At 42.9% G+C, this 13,569-nt stretch overlaps 1 pseudogene; it reads right to left on the reverse strand.

Moving 5' to 3' along the window:
• Positions 1 to 2,763: 2,763 nt before the first annotated feature.
• Positions 2,764 to 13,569, reverse strand: part of LOC112302791 (glutamine synthetase pseudogene) — a 42,240-nt pseudogene continuing 31,434 nt past the window's right edge.

Genomic DNA, 13,569 nt, shown 5'->3' on the forward strand with positions numbered 1-13,569 from the left:
TAACATCTAGACACTGATTCTGGTGTTATTGTCTAGTGCAATACAGAACATATCCCATCTTTTTCTTTTTTGATAGCCTTTCAACTATTTGGAGACCTTTGTTATTGCCCTCTGTGCACCTACACTTTTTCCCCTTTCTGAAGATGAAACATTACTGATTTTTTTTACCATTCCTTATTACATGAATTTGAGTGATCTCAGCTCTTTGTTTCAGGAGAGGCATGTGTCAGTATGCATTCACTTTGACTGTCACACTATAGTATTTTTACTCTACCTTTATGTTTGGAAATTACCCCATTGTTTACAACTCAAGCAGTGGTAGACCTGCAAGGTTTTTGTGTGAGGGAATATTTTTAAATGCATCAGATCACATCAATGTAGCCACAGCAAAAGCATCTTGGTGAAATGACTGCCTCTTTCTAGGCTTCTAGCGAATGGAAAAATTTCCAACACCTACTGGGTGTGTAAAATATGTTGAACTACACAGAGGACAAAGAGAAATGTGCAACATCTCATTAAAGCTGTTTACAAACATGAACAGTAAGAAATTGACTGGCATACCAGTGAATGTCTGAACACCTGGCTCTGTGGCTTGGGAGTGGAGGGAGAACCCTGACTGCATTTGCTGATTTCTGTGGTGTAAATATTTCACCATGACTGATTGCAAGCTACCAACATGACGTCACTGCATGTAGAGTTGGAAAGCAATGTGCAGTAACCCTCCATTCAATAGTATTTCCTCCCTAAACTATAACACACATAAATAACCTCAGGAGCATAAAGGACAATAAAATCCAATGCAAATAACGAGGAAGTGTTATGTTTTGAGTGTTTACTATCTTTGCTTTTAATATAATTTATTTAATTATAATTGTATGCAGTTTAATTTTTAGTAATGTCTGTATTTAACAACCATCTCTCAAAATTCCTAAAAATTTAACAATTGGCTCTCACAAGCTGATACAAGCTGGCTCTAACCCACTCCTGGAAATTAAAATTATGGCACAATGTGAAGGGGCATCAGACACATATAAGAATAATATTTTGGAAAATCAAATAAGAAAATAGTCACTATATTATGTATTAAACTAATCAAGGAATATTTTCCTGAAGGAGGTGGGGAGAATTGAATAATGCCCAGGATTTGCCTTAAGGAAGAGAAGTGAGAGGCATTTTGGCTTTGTAGTATAGATGAAGATTAACAGCACCTTACTTAGTAACAATAATACAACAACTAAGTAGCATGCATTGCACTAAGGACAAAAGTGTATAGTTTAATGTAACTGTCTTAAAACCCAAGAAACAGATACTATTAATGAGGAAACTGAGACTTACGTGGAGAAACTTGGCAAAAGTCACACAGCTACAGTTATTTTGCTTCTTCTGTTCATCATACCTGAAATTAATTTTAGACACACTTAGTAGAGAGGACCACACCTATAAGCATCCTTTGGCTTGTCAAATTGTCTATTTATACATCAACATTAATAATTATAGAAGTCAGCTAGTGGTTTCAAATACTTTTAAAAATTCCTATGCACCTTTCACTGATACATCACCAAATAATGTGGACAGGAAGATAACAAGTGACAAAACACGCAGATGGAATTGTCCTAGTGCAAAGTGAAATTGGTCACAAAATTGAAGGTAGAGTGATATGTTCAAATGCAGACACATCTAGACTCAGGGACCCACAAGAGTTCACTCCACCTCTCCTCTGCATTGGCTTCATTTTAGGCAGGCTCTCCCCTGGTGGGGCCAGGTATCTGTCTGCAGCTCATGCTTACATTCTCACTGCTCTCTCTAAGTCAAGCAGAAAAGGAAAAGCAGTTCTTTCTCCACAGTCTGAAGGAAAAGGTTAGCCCAGGCCTCCTAAGACATATTCTCAATGGCCAAGATGGGCTGTACCTTTATCAACCACTCATTCTGGTTAGGAGGATGATCTCTAGCTAAGAGTGAATCATGTGCCCTTCCTCGCCTCACCATGTCGGAGCTGATGGGTAGGAATTTCCCAGAGGGGAATGAAGATGCTGTTAGCATAAGTTCACGATACATGTGTAAGGAAGAGAAATACAGGACAAAGAGACAGTCACAAAAGAGATGATGACACAGTGAACACAGAAATCAAAGAGAAACTATATTATGAAGACAATGTTATAGCACATACAGAACATAACTACGTATACACATTAGAACACATATAACACTTAGAGAACAAAAAACAGCTCCAATATAGGTAGGCAGACATCCCCATGAGAATACATATAACCAACATTTTTGGACCACTTACTATTTGCTAGGCACTGTGACATTTCACATTCCTGTTCTCCTCATTGGTCTTTATACTTAATGTATGATTGAAGAACAATAGGCTGTACATATTTAAAGTGTACAGTTTAGATTTGACATATGCATACACCTGGGAAACCATTAGCACACCCAGAGAACAAACATTTCCATCACCCCCAAAAGTTTCCTAGTGCCCACCTGTAATAAGGCTCATTGCCCTCCCTTAGCCCCTTCCCCGGGCGGCATTCTGATCTGCTTTCTGTCACTATAGGTTACTGACTTGCTTTTGCTTAAATTTCATGTAAATAGGAACATGTAGTATGTACTTTTTTTTTCTTTTTTTTAACTGGGCACAAGGAATAAAAAACCAACCTAGATGTTCTGCCCTTTGCGTCATGGCTATTGTGACAACTAATAGGGGGCGAGAGGGGAGTGGATGAAGAATTAATTAGAAGAGGCTCAATGGCTGCAAGTCTAGTCCACTTCGTTTTTGTGCTGGAAGAGCTCGTCGACAGTTTTGTTGGAAGACACATGCAGATGAGGGCTTCTGTCACCCTGTAGGGGTCACCGTTGGCAGAGGGGCACCAGTTCTTCATAGTAACCCTTCTTCTCCTGGCCAACAGCCCAGGTAATGCGGATGCTAGCGCTGTAGTTGCCACACAGGCAGAAAAGTTGTTCATGCTGGAGGTTTCGTTGAATCCAGTCAGGCGCCCCTTGGGATGTAGGCTCGAATGTGCTACTGGTGCCACTTGCTCAGTCTGTCACTCCTCAGTGTACTTCAGACCATTCCGCTGTCGCATGGCCCTGGTGTTGAAGTTGTTGTGGCAGCCCGCAGCTTTCCAATTCCCAGGAACTGGCTTGGGATCAAAGGTTGCTATCACTCCAAAGTCTTCACACACTCAGTACAAGATGAACCGGGCCACCCAGAATTGATCTCCCATGTCCATTCCTTCACAGGGTCCTATCTGGAATTCCCACTGGGCAGGCATGACCACGGCATTTGCACCCACAATCTTAGTGCCAGCGTACAAACAGTCCCAGTAGTGAGCCTCCAGTGTCCCTGCTGTAAGCTTTGTCTGCTCCCACGCCACAGTAGTACGGACCTTGGGGCCCAGGGAAGCCACTGGAAGGCCAACCAAAAGGGTGTCCATCTGCGACCATGAGAGTTTACTCCTGCTCCGTTTCAAACCAGGGGCGCTGATTGCTCAACTGTCCATTATCCATTTACAGATGTGCCTTAAATCAGTCTCTGCAGGCTTTCGGTTGTACTTTGAGACTTCACAGAACACCAGCTTGTTGGGGTCCTGGCGGAAAGGGTCCCGAAACATGGCAGCAGGAACAAGATTCATGTCACTGCTGGACCCTCCAGACTCTAAAGTACTAGAGCCATCAAAATCCACTGGGGCAACTCTTCCATGCAGTCGGGCTCACTGTCCGGGGTCCGGGTCTTGTTGCGCAGTCCTTCTCCAGTACCGTCAGTCTAGACACACGTAGTTGGACTTTATCCCCCTGAGGCAGGGACATGTACACCTGCTGAATGGCTTTGCTCAAGTGGGAACTTGCTGAGGTGGCCTTGGTGGAAGATGTTCTGCGGGGCAAGCAGGCGGCAGGGCGGGCAGCCCGTGAGAGCCAGCTGCAGAGAGAAGAAGAGGGAATGCTGCTCAGATGCTCAGTTCTTCTCCCACCCTCAGCTCTGCCTAATCTTTTTTCTCTAACTTCTTTCACACAGTACAATGATTGTGAAATTCACCCATGTCACATAGTTGAATGATTTTGTTCCGTTTTTGCGGCTGAGTAGAATTCCAATTGTATGGATATACTGTAATCTGTTTATCCATGCACTTGCTGACGGGTATTTGGTCTGTTCCCAGTTTGGGGCTGTTACGAATAAAGCTGCCATGACATTCGTGCCCATGTCTGTGTTTTGGTGTCTCTTCAGTAAATATGTAGGAGCGGAATGCGTGGGTCACGTGGCAGGTATTTGTTTAACTTTGTAAGAAACTGCTAAATGGTTTTCCAAAGGGGTTGTAGTGCTCTGCATACCCACTACTATCAGTGCATAGAATCTGGTTCCTCTAACTTCTTGGCCAATGGTATGGTGATTTTTTAACTTTATCCATTATAATGTGTGCATAGTGGAATCACAGTGAGGTTTTAGTTTACATTTTTCTGATAATAATGACACAGTCTCTTTTTGACATTATTTCTTACCTAGAGATGAGGGTTTTCTATCAGGTAAAATTTCTCTGTCTATATGTATAGTCTACACTCTTTTGAAACTCCTTGTGCACAAAAGGTGTATTGCTATCAAATAATGACAATTCAGTCATACAGCATCTCTTTTGACTTACTATATACATGAAACTTTCTCTAAAGAAACTAGTTGCAAAGAACCCTCAAAAGTTTTTTGACTCTTGAAGCCACTGCTGGAAACCAATGTAGTTTAAATTAATGTAATTTTAGCAAACTGTAGCTGGCCCTACTTTTTTATTACATGACTCAAACATTGCATATAGAAATTTATTAGGAAGTCTATCATTAGAAGTAGTCAAGGCAAAATCTTCCTCAAGTTTCTTCTCGCTGGACTCACAGCCAGACATAAAATGACAGAGTAAGGGAGAGAAATTTGAATTACTGTCAAATGGTGCAATTATCTTTCTTTCTTATCTTTCTTTCTGGAATTGCTTATATCCACATATCATCATTATTGAGCATTGTCATGAGGTTGGATTTTTTTTTTTTAGAAAAATCACTTAATTACTATGCTTGCCTCAGTTCTGATGCTGTATTTCATTTTTCTAATCTTAATTGAATGTTTCTGATTAAGTTGGTATTTTCTGGTGCATATGCATGCACACGAAACTTTACGTGTTTATCTTTGTTTTTTGGTTTCCAACTTTATGGCATTCAAGTCAAAGACCTACCCTTGAATGGGGTTCTTGGGTTTCTGAGGAAATTATCACCCAGTGTTCCACCCAGAAATCTAGCTGCTAACCTCAAAAATCACCAGTAGTTCTGTTGTGGCTAATAAAGTAGAATGAACAAGGAAGAGTAAAGTAAGGGGGCTTAAGAAGACTTCAGGGCTATGCAGGCAGCATATTCTAAAGAACTCTGAATTATAATGATCACTTTTAACACACAGTAAGCATCTGGTGTGCAGCCAGTATGGTGCTGGTATTTACTGGCGTCCTCTGATTTAATGAGCACAAGCACTGTCATTATCCCCACTTTTGTAAATGTGGAAACAGGTCCAAAGAATTTAGATAACGTGCTGGAGGTCCTTAAATAGGTCTTAGTAGAGCTTGCATGTGAATCTGGGCCTGTATTTTTAATCATTATATTGTATTGTATTTGACTGGGACCAAAAGTTTATTGGCTTATCAGAAAACATGAAGAACAACTTTTATAGCCCTGGATATTTTTGCCAGTCATGTCTCTATAAAGCTTGTTTTATTCTGGATGAATGATGAGAATTTAATACAAGAATGTGCTAAATATTTATGCCGTAACTGAATGCTCCACTGAGGATAAACAGACTGGCTACACCAGAATATTCCTAGAAAGGAACATAAACTGTAGCAAGATTAAGCAAACATAAGCCTTAACAAGTTTCCCCACTACCTTGCTTTCTTTCTCAAGCTCTGCATGTCTATATGCCCTCCTGATGAAACACCCCTAGAATCTAGGTTTTGGAAAGGGTTTTAGATATCATGTCATCTTATGGAGACCCTGTGCTGGTTAATTTCATCTATCAACTTGACTTGGTGCTGGGGTGTCCAGACAGTTGTCAAAATTTATTCTGGGTGTGTCTGTGAGGGTATTTCTGGGTGAGAGTGACATTTAAATAAGTAGACTGAGTAAAGCAGGTTGTTCTCCCCAATGTACACGGGCCTCAACTGACCAGCTAAAGATCTGAATAGAGCAAAAGAGCTGACCCTTCCTTTAGTAAAAGAGAACTCTTCCTGCTTGACTACCTTTGAACTGGAACAACAGTTTTTTCCTGCCTTTGTATTCACATTGGCTTTCCTGAGCCTCTTGATTGCTAGCTTACCGTGCAGATACTGGGACATGTCAGCTTCCATACTAGCATGAACTGTTTTCTTATGATAAATCCCTAATCTATTGATTCTGTGTTGTGAGCAAGGGAGCATTCCTGAAAGGAGTCACTCACACATGTTTGTGTCTTTCAACAATGCCCAGTTTGTTAGGGGAGAGCTCTCCAGTAAGTCAAAAGAGTCACACGAAGGTTACACACAGAGAGGGGGAGCTTATGCAATAGAAGTGAGCAGAGTGAGCATCCTGCTCAAAGTCCCAGTCACTGGCGGTACCCACAGGTGGAGAAGTGGGCATCAGTCTCAAGTCAGGCGGCTGCAGGGGCGACAGGCATCCAGTGGAGTGGAAGTCTGCCAGGGCTTTGAGCATGATCCCTGGAACAGAACAGTCAAGCTCAAGTACTGGGTGGCCAGAGTTCTAAGTTCTTATAGCTCACAAGTGGCAGAGGTCCCACTCATACTGGTGTCCAGGTGGAGTTGTTATCCAAGTGTCCAGACTTGTGATTTGGGGCATTCCAGCGCCCTCCTAAGGGCATTTCCGTGATAACCCATTACCTCAGTCTTGACATAGCACTTGACATGACTGTCATGGCTGACAGACTCCATACTGAATTGTCAAGAGTGTTCAGAAAGTCAGCCCTGCTCTTGCTTTATATATTCTGTTTCTCTGGGAAACCCTGAATTATAGAGACTCCCAATACGATTCCCTTTTTATAAATCTGTTATTGGACTGGAGCTTGGTTCAACACAGTAAAGAATTACAGATCAGCAAAAGGAAAGTGGATGACTAATAGTTGCATTAGTATGTCCTCAAGGGAAAGAACTGGCCTGCTGAGAGAGGCAAGAAGGGCAGGAGTCTCCTCATTCTGCTGCCTTAAGTACATGAGTAATTATTGCGTTTACATAGGGGAGTTTCTATATTGACTGACAGATACTTTGCTTACCTCATTTTAGACTCTTTCACGCATGCCCTTTCCCATAATTCTCCTTGACAGCCCCCCACCCCAGAGTAAAACTGCAATGGAAATTTTGCTAACTGAAACTATTTTGCAACAAGGGCAGTTAACCGAAACTATTTCAGCTGTTTGCCTTGGGTCAACTAGGGTGGAGGCTCTCTTCCTCCCTCCTCCCTCCATTCATTTCCAAATGCTTCCTATCAACTCCATGCCAAATGATCATTTATTCTGTGAGCCCACTCTCCTGGTTGAGCCCATTTAACTGTACCAAAGCATGATGGTTAGACCTTGTTTTTGTTTTTCTTTTTGCGGGGAGGGGTGGTGGGGGGAGTACCAACTGCCTTGCTAGGTATTTAGGGTTCTACCCTCTACCTTTTAAACTCTGTAAGTTAAACTGTATGGGACATCATAAAGTAGTAGTGGGAGTGAGTTTTCTCATGGGCTGTGTCCGCTAGGGACCAAGTGAGGTCTTTGGACATGTGCAGGCACCTTCCTACCTGGTGTCAGCGTGCTTGCACTTCTGGTGCTAACCAAGTCACTGAAGCAGGCAGCAGGCAGCTCTCTGAGGCACGGGCAGTATGAGCACCTTGATCCAGGGGAACTTGGATCATCTGCAAAGGTGGACTTGGTTCTTGACTGCAGGGTCTCTTCAGGTAAGGACTGTCATCTTGAACTGTGCAAACTCTGCTTCCACAAATGTTTATATCTGTCCCCAAAGTGTGCCTCAGAGCCGCTGTTTTGTTTTCTGGTATGGGTGATTTTTAAAAATTTTTTCTCAATCCCTGAAAGTTCTAGGCTTTTGGAATGCAAATGAAATGCAAATGAAAGGTTTCAATTTTTCTCTGTTTTCTGTTCATTTTCCCTGAGGCAATGAGCATGGGCAACATGGCTAAGAAAGCAGAGAAATAAAGGTTAAGAGGAAAAAGAAATCTCTTGGAGGTAGGCAGAGGAAGTCAATTAACATTTCAAAACAGTATCATTACATTTGTTTTCATAATTCCAGGGACTGAGTAGTAAATCCTTTTCCTCTGCCCAACACTGAAAAGACCCCTTCAGTTCCCCACCTGTGGTGTTAGCATGAACTTGGCTTCTCCAAATTTCAGATAGCATTTCCTTCTTTCCTGCATTCAACTACTAATTCCCTTATGATATCTATTAAATCTCTCTTCTGCCCTTCCTGCTTTCTTTTTTAAGGTTTGTATAATTTCAGGTGGCCTAAGTTTTAGTAATTAAAAAACACCCAACCCCGGGAGGGTAAGATTCACACTCTCACATTCTTGCTTTAAGTTACAGCAAATGCAGATGCAAAATATGTTCTTGCAGCTTCACTTGGCCGCAGTTGGCCCCCTGGGTGGGGAGAGGGCGCACAGCTACCAGTAACACTTATTAAAGTAAGGTCTTCCAGGATGTGAGAAGCTAAATTTCATGCTGCGCCACAGTCACTTTATGTTGTGTCTTTCATCACCATTCAAAAAAAATTCACGTACTCAATACAATCTCTGTAGTTAATTCTTCCATTTAAGGTATATTAGCAAACTTTCAGCTCTGCTGGTTGTTGAATTAAAGCCACATCTGAACGTTCCATCCTCACCTGGGCAAAAAGGCAGCCAGTCTGTAGGCCTTTCTGGCCTCTCCCTTGGCCCTCACTTCTCCAGCATTCTGGAAAGCCCATTCACTCACAGCACTGCAGAACACGTTAATATTGGTTTCACCTGTCTGCCCAGAGGTCTGCTCTGTGCACTGTAGGATAGTGGTACACCTGGCTTTGTCAGACAGCACAGCATTTATAGCTGTTTCTCCCCACCCCCACCTCCTGTCCCTTAGTTCCCAGGGTTAAGAACATAAAAATTCACATTCCAGTTTTTCCAGAAGAATATATGTAACAGGGTGCAGCCAAGAGGGGGGCCCAAATATGGATTTGTAATGGGGTCCAGAACTCAAGGTGTACAGGAAATATTAGAAATACATATATAGGATGTCCTCACCCCCACAATTCTGAGTTTGGGGGATGGGACACATGGAACAGGGCCATTCAGACCTGTTTTATATAGCAACAGCTATGCAGCTAACCTCTAGCATGGTCATTTAACATATCTATAACCTTTAGTTATAGATATGTTAAATATCTGGTTTCATAGATATGTTAAATAGCTGTGTCTATGCTTTGAGTCAAGGGGATGGAAGTGACTTCCACTCAAGATGTAACTGGGAGGCGACTCCCCCTGGTTACAGTGCCTGCGTGAGAGCTTGGAGATGATTGGCTCCATGCCATGGGGCCACACCTGCCCAGACTTACTATGGCAGCCCAGTAAAGCTAGACGAATATGGGAATGCTGGCAGGTGTAACTGATTGTGGGAGGAGTCGGAAATGGAGCTGAAGAGGAAGACTGGCACTGGCATTTAAACCCAGGCACGGCAGCCAAGCAAGAGGGAACCACGTGGCTTTGGCAGAGTGGGGACCCCGTGGCATCGACACAGCTGATGGTGCCAGGAACCTGAACCACGGACTTCTACTTCTTTTCCTGAGATATGGTACCCCAGACTGGGCAGAGGGAGAAGGACTGTGTGTGTCTGTGGGTATTCTAAAGGACTTGAGTATTTTAATGAAGACATTGAGTCATTACTCTAAGTCTGTATAACTTTTAAATAAATAATTCCTTTCCTTTTCACCAATCTCTGGCATGAGAGACGTCTTTCCTCTGGAGGCGGGCAAGGTGAACCTAGTAGGTGGGGGCAAGGACCCCCAAAGAGAAAGAGGGGTTCCTTTCGGTAATAGTATATCATACACCACCCTCCCCACCACCTCCATATGTTCTTTAACATATAGACCTGGGCAGCAGAAAATCTCTGTCGCTATGAAAGGAGAATAGCGCCCCCCTGCACTTTGGAATAATACTAGCTACAGAGAGACAATGGCCAGACCATATAATGTGTAAAAATCCTGACCCACAGCCTCTATAGCAATTGGCCTACTAAGGCCAGGACTTGGTCAACGACTGCCAGCTCCCCTGTTTTTTTGCCCCAACTACCCATTCAATATCACCCAGAGAAAGAATCAGATATGCTATTACCAAAAGGACTCCCCCTTTTTCTGAACCAGGGTTCCCCCACAACCACCTACTAGGTTCACCTTGCCCGCTGCCATGAAGAGACATTTCTCAATGCCAGAGATTGGTGAAAAGGAAAGGAATTACTTATTTTAAAATACTAAAGTCCTTTAGAATACCCAGAGACGCACATGGTCCTTCCTTCTCCCTCTGCGCAGTCTGGGGTACCGTATCTCAGGAAAAAAAGTAGAAGTCTGTGGCTCCCGGCACCATCAGCTGTGTCACCGCCACGATCTCTGGTTAATCCAAAACCATGTGGCACCTTCTCGTGGCCCACCAGCAAGAGTTCTTTCACCCATTTTCTTCTGGGCAAAGTCTCTCCTGCTTCCTAAGCCACGTGACAAAAGGGAGCACCCCAAAGCTGTGTGGTCCTGACTCTCACCAAAGCTAGGTGGTCCCAACTAGGCATGGCTGCCACTCCTGGGTTTAAATCCCAGAGCCGATCTTCCTCTGCAATCCCATTTCCAACTCCTCCCACAATCAGTTACACCTGCCAGCATTCCCATATTCTTCTAGCTTCACTGGGCTGCCATAGTAAGTCTGGGCAGGTGTGGCCCCATGGCATGGAGCCAATCATCTCCAAGCTCTCATGCAGGCACTGTAACCAGGGGGAATTGCCTTCCAGTTACATCTTGGGTGCAAGTCACTTCCATCCCCCTGGCTCAAAGCATGGCCACAGCCATTAAACATATCTATGAAACCAGTTAAAGGTTATAGATATGTTAAACGACCATGCCAGAGGTTAGCTACAAAGATGTTGCTATACAAAACAGCTCTGAATGGCCCTGTTCCATGTGTCCCATCCCCTAGCTCAGACTTGTAGAGGTGAGGACATCCTATGTATATATTTTTTTCTAATATTTCCTGTACACCTTGAGTTCTGGTCCCCATTACAAATCTCTATTTGGGCCCCGCCTCTTGGCTGCACCCTGTTATAAGACTTGTCAATTTACATGTTGTGCTTCTAGCTAGCCCACCTCCACACCCCATACCAACAACCTTCAATCAGTGCATGCCTAAAGCCTTCCCTTTTCCACGATAAAGCTTTCTCACTCCCTGCCTGCCTTTGAGTCTCTGGCAAATGTAAGCAATAGTGATGATGTCTGACTCCTTACTATAACAAGCCTCTCTTTGTTCTTATTCAGGTGATGTTTATTTATATACATTCCATCATTTCATGCTCACAACAACCTATAAATAAAATATTACTATTGTCTCCATTGTTCTGGGGAAGCATAGAAGGGATACTTTATCTGCACAAGGTCACACTACAGCTAAGTGATGGGTCAGGATTTTCATCTAGGTTGTGGGCCTCCTAAGTGCATGTCTTTAGACTGGTACCTCCCGCTGTCTCACTGAGCTCTTAGGAGCCATGCATGATATCTGCTGAAGGACGGGCAGGAGTTGAAATTTGGTAGGAGATCCTCTGTTTTTTGTTGTTGTTGTTGTTGTTGTTGTTTGTGGACTTGTGGTCCTCAGGCCAGAGACAGCTAGCTGTTTACCAGGCTTGTGCTCCCTTCCATGAGGTAGTCTTCTGAAGTACTAGTCAGCTGGGTTTACATTTCCCAAAGCTCTTGTATCTAGCTGAGGCCATACGGCTATTTCTGGCTAATGGAATGTGGGCCCATATGATGTGTCTTTGAACGGCAGTTAAGTTTCTGATAGGACCACACTGTCTTATCCTTCCCTGGAAACTGCAGAGGGTCATGTTGCAGATGCCAGCAAAAAAGTTGGAAGGAACCTAAATTCCTGAGCTTGTACTTAGAAGAGAGCCACCCCGGAGAGCTGCCAGACCAGAGATATCCCCAATGAACTTGGCATAAATGAGAAATACATATTTATTATGTATTTATGTATTTAAATATATACATATTTATTATGATAAGTCATTGAGTTTTGGGTGGTTCTTAAAACAGTCATCCCGCCCTAACATCTGCATGTCCCTTTAAAGATACTCCTAGGGGGACGGGTAGAGACACTCAGATTATTTTCTAGGTACAATTCAATTTCACCTGGATAACGGAAGGGTGTATACTGATGTTTCCATACAAGCATTTGTAGACCTTTTAGCTCACAGAGCAAGAAATGCAGGCACAGTAGACTGTTGTTCTAGGAGTTGCCATTGAATACAATTGATTGCAGCCACACGGGGAGCAGGACAGAGAAGGTAAATAAATTATGAATTCTGGGGGAAAGGAGCTGGCAATCGCTGCTGTTTCATTTTCCTCTTAACCCCCTGTGACTGTAAACACGCTTATAGATATATTTTATTAATCATTGTTTTGATGTATTTGGATTTTGCAAGTGGCCATTGTAGCTAAGGGATTTCTGGACACCCCTCTAGCTAATCAGATTAGGGACAAGAATGCTGTGGCGACAAACCACGGTCTGTGTGAAAAGACAAATGGTAAAGCTCTCCCGTACCAGCACTTGCAACTAGCTGTTTGTTTAAAATAACAGCTTTAGACCTCTTTCCAACTGTGCTGTCCTCACTTCTGTCTCCAAATGATGGACTTTAGGCTGCAAATTACATGAGAGACACTTAACAAATGGATATCTTTCAAGGGACATTATCAGAATAAAACACTTCAAATTCACTTTATTCTACTCAAAGACAGACAGCATTGATATGCCATACTGAAAGAGCCATAGCTACCAGAACTTTCAAAGAATTTTCATTTTATAAGAAAGGCAAGGCAAAGCATATACATTATTAATGATATAACAGGCTGCCTCTTAAGAGGACAAGACAGGCTTGCGTGAGTTCCAAACATACCCATCCAAAGCGTGTGCACATGTGTGTGAATTCCTGGTTTATTTTTATCCGTACTTCATTGAGTAGCAGTGACTACTAGTCTCAAATTTTGCATCTTTTCAAAAACAATTCCCAGTGAAGTCTGATGTAATTCTGTGTCACCTCAGATCCCAGGAAACCTGGTGAAATCACTTTTTATTGTGATAGTCCTTCTTAGACTGTGATCTAGCAATAGCAGCTTTTGTTATAGAAATATCTTTTTATGTTTATATGCTTCTTGCTCTGCCTTCTTCACCATTTGTCTGTTTTGTTCACTCTTATATCTCCAGTGCTTAGCACACTGCAGGCACATGGAACACAGTCGATATTTTTGGAACATATACCAGGGTGAGCAACGTGACTAGAGGTGA

The sequence above is a fragment of the Desmodus rotundus genome, chromosome 1 (genome assembly GCF_022682495.2).
Source record: "Desmodus rotundus isolate HL8 chromosome 1, HLdesRot8A.1, whole genome shotgun sequence".
Taxonomy (NCBI): Eukaryota; Metazoa; Chordata; class Mammalia; order Chiroptera; family Phyllostomidae; genus Desmodus; species Desmodus rotundus.